Source organism: Amborella trichopoda, chromosome 13 (assembly GCF_054954075.1).
Source record: "Amborella trichopoda isolate Santa Cruz 75 chromosome 13, AtrichopodaSantaCruz75HAP2 v2.0, whole genome shotgun sequence".
In the NCBI taxonomy this organism is placed as follows: domain Eukaryota; kingdom Viridiplantae; phylum Streptophyta; class Magnoliopsida; order Amborellales; family Amborellaceae; genus Amborella; species Amborella trichopoda.
The window spans coordinates 7495878-7506120 of NC_142348.1; positions in this window are offsets into that span (position 1 = coordinate 7495878).

The window sequence follows — 10243 nt, forward strand, 5'->3', positions numbered from 1 at the left end:
AGCGGGTCACCAAAGTGAGTCAAGGGGTCGCAATCCCAGTCTGTAGATTATATGTCGTCCCCTAGAGATGAGTCAATGTCACCACGACTTGATGCGACCACAGCTCTTTGGTGCATAGGGGTATCTCTCGTACATGCATACGCTTCACCAAAAGGTGAATATCTGGCTTTTCCGAATGATCTATCGATATGCATGCCGTGTGATGGAACATGAATGAGGTTTTGGCTCCTGTCTCAATAGGCCTACCATCACACACAAGGGTCACACAATCTCTCGGCTCACTCATTTAGGCCTAAGCTCCGACCTCATCAAGGGCTAACCCAAAACCCTCATTGGTTAATTCTTTATGCTCAGGTACTTTGGGTTTTCTAACCGACTAGCCTAGATAGATAAGAACAGTCCGGTATACCCAAACATCATTCACTTAGTATGATCATCGAGGGATCGTACTTCCACTGAGTTTATATTTCACTATAATAAAACTCTTTCAATACACACTCATAAGGCCTTTAATGGTAAGAAGATAAACTTGATGCATTTGGATTTAAATTTCAGTATCGTCCTAGACCTAAAACACACTAATTATGAACAAGTGATAAACTTTCTTCTAAGAATAAGGAAAGTGGACCAAGCTAGCTTTTGCACCAGGGTTCTCCTCGTCTATTTCACAGTATGTTCTGCTTTTGTTTATGATTGGGATAATTGCTTCTTTCCTATTAATCTCAGGTTTGTGATTCGATTGATTCTATTGTGCACAGTTCATGGATTCAGCATTCAATCTCATGTAAGCATCATTCTCGGATCGCTAGGTCGTTGAGTCAGATATGCCTTAAATCATGAAGCATGCCACAGTTTAAAGTGGATCTATGTAACCTGGCATTTATGTTCTCTCTCAGCTGAGACATTGTGTATTCCCTTCATATCAATATATAAATCGGAATTTTTTTTCAATGATATACCATTAGTTTATAAACAATTACAAATCATATAAGCAGGACAGTAATACAGTTTGAATCAATTAATGGATGAAACTAAAAAAAACTAAGAGGCAAGGAGCTTTCAAAGGGTTTCCTAATCTTTCTAGCAAAGATGAGCAGTTGTCTCGTTTTCAAGTCGACCTAGACTCCGGGCTAGAGAGAGAGATTCATGTTTTATCTTTATGAGGTTGCCCTAATAATGAAACTGAGGCACACCTCAAAAATTCACTTGATGATGTTTTTTCGATACTGAAAAAGCCCCAAAGCCTATCATCTCAATATATTGACGCATAAAAAGAAAAGATAAAACAAGGAATTAAAAAGAAGCAATAAGTCTTGAAAATAGTGCATCTTGTAATGCATTATATTAAGTGTCAATTTTCAAGATTTGCAAATGTTCATAGATGTACTTGATCTACACTCTTTTTTAAGCTTTAAATTTTAAAATTAAAGATAAAAATAAATTTCAAGCCATTTCAAAGATTTTTGACGCGTAGATGATATCTTTTGATACTATTTGTAGTTGTGCCTTTGATCGTTTAGGGCCTCAGCCTTATACAAACCACACCGTTTATCCAAATGTGTTTTCTTGCCACGGTCCTTACCATTTATGTTCCAGGAAATATCCAATACTCGATTTTGACTTGCAAGCACAACTAGGCACACAAACAAAGGTTGAGCCATCTCCATTAATGGAGAGAAGATGAGCCACTCTCTGTCTACTAGGCTTACTCTTGAAATATAAATTTCAGGATCCTCGGTTATGACTTGCAAGCACAACTAGACACACAAACAAAGGTTGAGCCATCTCCATTAATGGAGTGAGATTCGGCGTTCACTGTTGCTTGATGGGTTTTGAGCGAGGAAAGGGAGAGAATCATAAGTGGAAGGGGAAAAAAATTAAAATTAATCATTAATGTAAGGGACGAAATATTCGAAATATTAATATGTGTGCAATCTAATACTTCTTTCGTGTTCTCAACAACACAGTTCTTCGTATATTTCTGTATACAATAATGAATAAGTATATTTGAGAAAGCACAAATGGGAATTTTTTTTAAGTTAGGCGGCCTAAAGCAAAGTTTGGTGGATTAGGTCCTTTGCCCTTGCGCAGTTTAGGTTCTTGAAGGTATATTAGTTTAGCTTTTTGTTGAGTGGTTGAAGTTATATTCTCATTTCTAAAATTAAATATATTTTAAATTTACTCAATAGAAATTTCAACGTATCTTCAAATATAAAATAAGAAATATTAAGTTCCCATAACTATAGAAATATTTGTTTATATGATTTTAAAAAGATTAAAATTTATAAGAAAAAAGAGTAAAGAGCAATATGGAATAATTATATGAGGAAATAAACCCACATACATAATATCAACTTCCCACACTAATAAGAAACTTGCTGGGAGATCAATAAACTCACATACATAATATCAAGTTCCCAAAATAATAAGAAAGTTGCTGGGAGATCAAAAAGGGATTTCCAATGCATAAGTTTGTTAGAAGGTTTTCCGTAAAGTTTTTTATAAAACTTATACTAAATATTATAACTTGGATTAAGCCACGGAATGGGGGCTAAATTACCAAACTGACATAATAATTTCGAACTTGAACACGAAATTCATTGTCGACTTAGCATGAAACTTAAGTAAGTACACATGTAAATGAGATCATTTGACCACTTCAATAATTTTGTAAAGTGATTTAAATATGATTTTTTCCTTTTTTTTAATGTAATTATTCTTTTTTAATTTTACCGATGACCTTAAATTTAAAATGAAATTAAAATGCGGCAATAAGGTTTATGAAATGATTAACTAGACTTAGCATTACTCCTCTTCCAATAATAACTTATGGGATGTAAAATATGTGATCCGACGTATAGATTTTTTTAGCTTGTTATTAAGTTGTTTGAAGTTATATTCCTCTAGCTCCTTATTAAAATTGAAGTATTGTTCTTATTCCTAAGCTATGATATATTTTCTACTTATTTACAGACAGACCTTTTGTATGAGGGCCACAACTATTCCCACTTATTAGATGTCAAATTAGATCGCTTGGGTATTGGGTGAGTGTGACGATTAAAGGATTTATGAGGGTTTGTAATAAACGTTTTGATATGATGGAACATGAACTTAATAGGAGTGTGGTTATGTGCATGCCATATTAAGCAAACGATATTTACTAAAACCAGATTGAACTTGACAAGCTAGTTCAGTCGGTTGGAAACAACCTATGTTATCTAGGCATGGAAAACTATCCATTAAGGGTTCTAATAGGACATTCCTTGATGAGGTCGGAGTATGGCAGACTGTGTGACCCTTTTGTATTGGTGGCCTTTAAAGACGAGGGTCAAAGCCTCATGCATATATGATAGTCGTTTCGAAAAAGCGAACCACCTTTTAGGGTGAAGCTTATGCATGTGTAAGAGATACCACTATGCGTCATTAGAGTTGTAGTCGGCATCATGTCTAGGTGACCTTGGTATGCCTCTAGAGGAGAACCTGAAATCCACAAACTGGGATTATGACCCTTTGACTTATCTGCCAAACTTTGGTGACCCATAAGCCCCTGTATGGACTATGGATCATGGGAAACACTGGGTCGGTTTGATAAAGCAAATATGGACCGTAGTTCATAGTTGAAGGTGAAGTGTCCCAATATTTATTTATTTAATTCTTAAACTATATGGATCACTTTCCCATTTAATAAATTTAATTACATTTGTTTGAATGATATACGATTTCTAGAATTATTATTTGAATTTTTCTAGATCTCTGGATATTTTATTTATCAAATTTGGATTTATAAAAAAAGATATATTCATTTTAAATTGATTTAATTATTTATATTGAATTTTATGAATTTTTAAAAATCATAACTTATTTTAATATGTTAATGGTCCCACCATTGCATGTGGGTAGGGCCTATGAAGTACCCACCTAGGGTAAGATGCCCCACCCTAATGAAACTTTTCTTGTGTTAGTTCAAGCTTTGGCAAAGTACTTTTGTGTTATTATTGGGATTGCCTTTTGCGTTGGTTTTCTTTTATTTTTGACAAAGGGTATGTTCTAAAATGCAGTTAATAAGAATCAAATTGTTGTGGTTGTAGTTATGACGACACCTAGGTAAAATGGTTATTGTCTTTCCTAATTATTTGGTTGGGAAGTTTACACTGAACATTGGCTTTTATGTGCCTATCAGGATTCATTTCAACTGTATGGTTTGGATCACGAAACCCAATGTATGGTTTGGATCACGAAACCCAATGCCCCATATGACTTTGATGAGAGATGCAGGAGGATGCATTTATTGTGGTGGTCTTAATTTTTAACATTCTTGAAATAATTCCCTATTATTTCAACATTTTGGTTTTAAAGATTGATGTAAATTTAATTAAAAGATTGATGTAAATTTAATTGAAAGGGTGGCAAAATTGTCATGAATTTCCTTTTTCTTTTTTCTTTTTCTATCTTTTTTGTTCTTTGAGTCCTGTTTTCCTCTTCTTGACTCATGAAACTTATTTCCTCTTTTTTCATATGCGTACTGTTCCATCCCAATGGGCCACTCCAATCCATGATGGAATGCCAACTGCCATGAGTGACGGTGCATGGAATCCTTATGCACCAATGAGCCTATAAAGGTATAGTGATGGGTCCTTTAGAGCATATAAAATTATGCAACCCTTCTTTCTCCATTTTGGGTAAAAAAGAGAATTGTTATAATGGAAGTTTCCAGAAAAAAAAAAAGACAGATTTAAACTTCGGAAATTTTCTTCAGCGAACTTTCCAAGACTTAAACAAGCTGCAGGATCGATGTTTTGTATACCTAATACCTCAGTCAGCAAAATGTTCTAATGTAGGGTCATGTGTTATTGAGTAATAAGTATACTCTCCCAGTCTGCTAAATATTCTAATGTAGGGTCATGTGCTATTGAGCAATAAGTATACTCGTGGGCAATTAATGAGGTTGTCATGTTGATCCTTTTTTCTTATTTCCTCTATCAACAAAGATAAGAAGATAAACTCGCTGCATTTGTATTTAAATTTCAGAGTGTGTATCCATTAGAGAGGTGATATTCCGAACTCGTATGATCAAGAGACGATATTAATGCCATTTAGAAGTACACCATTAATGCATTTAGAAGGTTTTGTGTACTTTTCCCCTCTTTCTCTAATTAATTAGCAAAGCCCATCTCTTTGTTTCGGAACCTAATTCGTTCGCAGTGAAACTTCGGACTTATAGCCAGGACCAGACATTACAAAAAAGGCGAGGATGATGAAGAAGAAGCAGAAGAGATCAGAATTGATAGATGATGTGGTTGAAGATGATTACCGCCTGAGAAAATGCAAGAGTCGACTTGGTTTTGAGATTTTGAACGATATCGCAGCTGTTGCAAGTGATGATGATCTCTCTTTCCAATTTTCCTTCTTCAGCTTAATTACTGCAAATTTGTGGGAAGTGGAATTTTTATTTCAAAATGTGAGTATGCTGTTGGGTGGTTTTGATTATGGGGTTTGTAAGCCCTCACAATGGTTCATACCATAAAAAATATTCTACAATGTGGTTCTTATCATTGAAAGTTTTGAAAAGGAAAAAGAGAAAAAAAAAAAAAAAAAATCATATATAGAAAAGGAAAAAGAAAAAAAAAAAAAAATCAAAAAAAGGAAAATATCATGTTTTATATTTCATTCACTTATTTTCTTCTTCTCACAATTCCCTCTCTTTAGTTACTATTTAAATTTATTTAATTTACATTGACATTAATTTACTTAATGTAAATTTCATTAATTTATATTTAATTTATGCTTATATTATGTAATGCTATTTGTTGTATGCACGAGTGTTTATTTAATGTTTTAATGGCCATATGATCTAATGTACCTAGCTCTTGTAACTTGTAATCATTTTCGATGCGACTATTGAGGGTTACTTTCTTTAAAGAATTATACTCAATAAAATATTTTGACTCATTTATTTTCTGAAATAAGTTGACTCTCATTGGATAATAAGTCCTCTCAACTGGTAATGAACAAAGCTAGTAAATTTCCTAGAATGTACATTTGTTTTGAAAATATTTAAATTTTTTTCTTCAATAAGATCGTGGAGAATGTGCGTAGATTGTACGGTCTCTTGTGGGAAAATGACCATACCTGTTGTTCTTGATTTTCTCTGAGAGTGGCTATCCTGTTGTTTGAATTTTTTGAGCTTCAAACAGATCTAATCAAATCACCCCGCTATGCAGAAGTGTCAAACCTATAGGCTCAACTCTGACTGGCACTTTTAAGCGTAGCCATAAGTACCTAATGTTAATCTACTTTGCTCCCTGATTTTTGAACCTCTGCTTTAATGGCAGGAGAACGATGTTCCACTCTTGGTGCTTTGATAATGCGAGAAAGTTGCGGTTTCTATTTTGATTTTTTATGGTTTCATATCAGTAGGAAAATAAATTTCTATAATTGAGATGATGAAGAATGTTTCCTCTTGACTCTGAACGGTCATGGTGTCTATAGTGCTGCTCTAATATTCTCAATCTCGATGCTGTGATGTACTTCATAGAGAATAATCATAGAATGATATTATCAATCTTGAAGCATTCATGTTAATGCTGTGATGTACTTCACAGAGAATAATCATCAAATTACAGTTTCATTCCTAAAAATACTAGAATTTCGTTATTTTAAGCAACTATGCATAGCCCTATTTTAGTATTTCTCAACAAATAAAAATATTTTGTATAATTATATAACTCTATTTCATGTTCATGTGAAAGATTTTATTGATGTGGGAAATGAGTTACAAGACGAGGTTGAACAAGATTTGGAAGACCTTGAAAGGTTAATTAAAGAAAAATATGGTCCATCAGATCACTTAGAATAAGAAAAATATGGTCCATCAGATCCACTTAGAATACGAGGAGGAGACTACATATGTTGTGCAACAAGCTCTTTTGCCCTCTAAGAAGATCCAAAGCTGTGGATGGTCAAATGATCCAAATCTGTGGATGGTCAAATGCGCGGTATGTTGAGCCAATGCGGGAGAGAAAACAAAAGTTATGTTGAACCAGTGCGGTAGAGAAAACAAAAGTAGGAGGACATTTCCTTTAATCAATTTTGTCGCATACTTTTGTGGGAGAGAGATATGGATCGTTGATCAAGGTGCCTTGTGGGGTGAGAGATCTGAGTCATCCATTCCATAGATGGGCCATCAACATTATGGAAGGTACATGGACCATTATCTCCACTTTCTTAAACCATTTTCCCATCAATATATTTAAATAAATTAAATCTATCAAAGGTATAGTGCATACCATAAAATTGCATATTCCATCTCATATTTTCCATAAGAATATTTCAATAATATCAAGTCGAGATATTCCTTCAATAATCAAGATAAGATAAAGTCAATATTTCCTAATCAATATTTGACCATATATTACAAAATAGAGTTTCCACATTCAATAAACTTGTACTCAGAGTAATTTATTTTTATTGAATTTTATGAATTTTTAAAAATCATAATTTATTTTAATATGTTAATGGTCCCACCATTGCATGTGGGTAGGGCCTATGAAGTACCCACCTAGGGTCCCCACCCTAATGAAACTTTTCTTGTGTTAGTTCAAGCTTTGGCAAAGTACTTTTATGTTATTATTGGGATTGCCTTTTGCGTTGGTTTTCTTTTATTTTTGACTAAGGGTATGTTCTAAAATGCAGTTAATAAGAATCAAATTGTTGTGGTTGTAGTTATGACGACACCTAGGTAAAATGGTTATTGTCTTTCCTAATTATTTGGTTGGGAAGTTTACACTGTTTCTGAACATTGGCTTTTATGTGCCTATCAGGATTCATCTCAACTGTATGGTTTCGATCACGAAACCCAATGTATGGTTTGGACCACGAAACCCAATGCCCCAAATGACTCCGATGAGAGATGCAGGAGGTATGCATTTATTGTGGTGGTCTTAATTTTTAACATTCTTGAAATAATTCCCTATTATTTCAACATTTTGGTTTTAAAGATTGATGTAAATTTAATTAAAAGATTCATGTAAATTTAATTGAAAGGGTGGCAAAATTGTCATGAATTTCCTTTTTCTTTTTTCTTTTTCTCTCTTTTTTGTTCTTTGAGTCCTGTTTTCCTCTTCTTGACTCATGAAACTTATTTCCTCTTTTTTCATATACGTACTGTTCCATCCCAATGGAGATGAAATTCACTTTAATGTGTCTATGATGATTTTCCTATACAGGGGCCACTCCAATCCATGATGGAATGCCAACTGCCATGAGTGACGGTGCATGGAATCCTTATGCACCAATGAGCCTATAAAGGTATAGTGATGGGTCCTTTAGGGCATATAAAATCATGCAACCCTTCTTTCTCCATTTTGGGTAAAAAAGAGAATTGTTATAATGGAAGTTTCCCGAAAAAAAAAAGATAGATTTAAACTTCGGAAATTTTCTTCAGCGAACTTTCCAAAACTTAAACAAGCTGCAGGATCAATGTTTTGTATACCTAATACCTTAGTCAGCTAAATGTTCTAATGTAGGGTAATGTGTTATTGAGTAATAAGTATACTCTCTTAGTCTTCTAAATATTCTAATGTAGGGTCATGTGCTATTGAGCAATAAGTATACTCGTGGGTAATTAATGAGGTTGTCATGTTGATCTTTTTTTCTTATTTCCTCTATCATCAAAGATAAGAAGATAAACTCGCTGCATTTGTATTTAAATTTCAGAGTGTGTATCCATTAGAGAGGTGATATTCCGACCTCGTATGATTAAGAGACGATATTAATGCCATTTAGAAGTACACCATTACTGCATTTAGAAGTTTTTTTTGTACTTTTCCCCTCTTTCTCTAATTAATTAGCAAAGCCCATCTCTTTGTTTCTGAACCTAATTCGTTTGCAGTGAAACTTCGGACTTATAGCCATGACCAGACATTACAAAAAAGACGAGGATGACTATGATGGTGGAAAGATGAAGAAGAAGCAGAAGAGATCAGAATTGATAGATGATGTGGTTGAAGATGATTACCGCCTGAGAAAATGCAAGAGTCGACCTGGTTTTGAGATTTTGAACGATATCGCAGCTGTTGCAAGTGATGATGATCTCTCTTTCCAATTTTCTTTCTTCAGCTTAATTACTGCAAATTTGTGGGAAGTGGAATTTTTAATTCAATATGTGAGTATGCTGTTGGGTGGTTTTGATTATGGGGTTTGTAAGCCCTCACAATGGTTCATATCATAAAAAATCTTCTACAATGTGGTTCATATCATTGAAAGTTTTGAAAAGGAAAAAGAGAAAAAAAAAAAAATCATATAAAGAAAAAGATAAAGAAAAAAAAAAAAATCAAAAGAACGAAAATATCATGTTTTATATTTCATTCACTTATTTTCTTCTTCTCACAATTCCCTCTCTTTAGTTGCTATTTAAATTTATTTAATTTACATTAAGATTAATTTACTTAATGTAAATTTCTTTAATTTATATTTAATTTATGCTTATATTATGTAATGCTATTTGTTGTAGGCACGAGTGTTTATTTAATGTTTTAATGGCCATATGCTCTAATGTACCTAGCTCTTGTAACTTGTAATCATTTTCGATGCGACTATTGAGTCTTACTTTCTTTAAAGGATTATACTCAACAAAATATTTTGACTCATTTATTTTCTGAAATAAGTTGACTCTCTTTGGATAATAAGTCCTCTCAACTGGTAATGAACAAAGCTAGTAAATTTCCTAGAATGTACATTTGTTTTGAAAATATTTAAATTTTTTTCTTCAATAAGATCATGGAGAATGTGCGTAGATTGTACGGTCTCTTGTGGGAAAATGACCATACCTGTTGTTCTTGATTTTCTCTGAGAGTGGCTATCCTGTTGTTTGAGATTTTTGAGCTTCAGACAGATCTAATCAAATCACCCCGCTATGCAGAAATGTCAAACCTATAGGCTCAACTCTGACTGGCACTTTTAAGCGTAGCCATAAGTACCTAATGTGAATCTACTTTGCTCCCTGATTTTTGAACCTCTGCTTTAATGGCAGGAGAATGATGTTCCACTCTTGGTGCTTTGATAATGCGAGAAAGTTGTGGCTTCTATTTTGATTTTTTATGGTTTCATATCAGTAGGAAAATAAATTTCTATAATTGCGATAATGAAGAATGTTTCCTCTTGACTCTGAACGGTCATGGTGTATATAGTGCTGCTCTGATATTATCAATCTCGATGCTGTGATGTACTTCATAGAGAATAATCA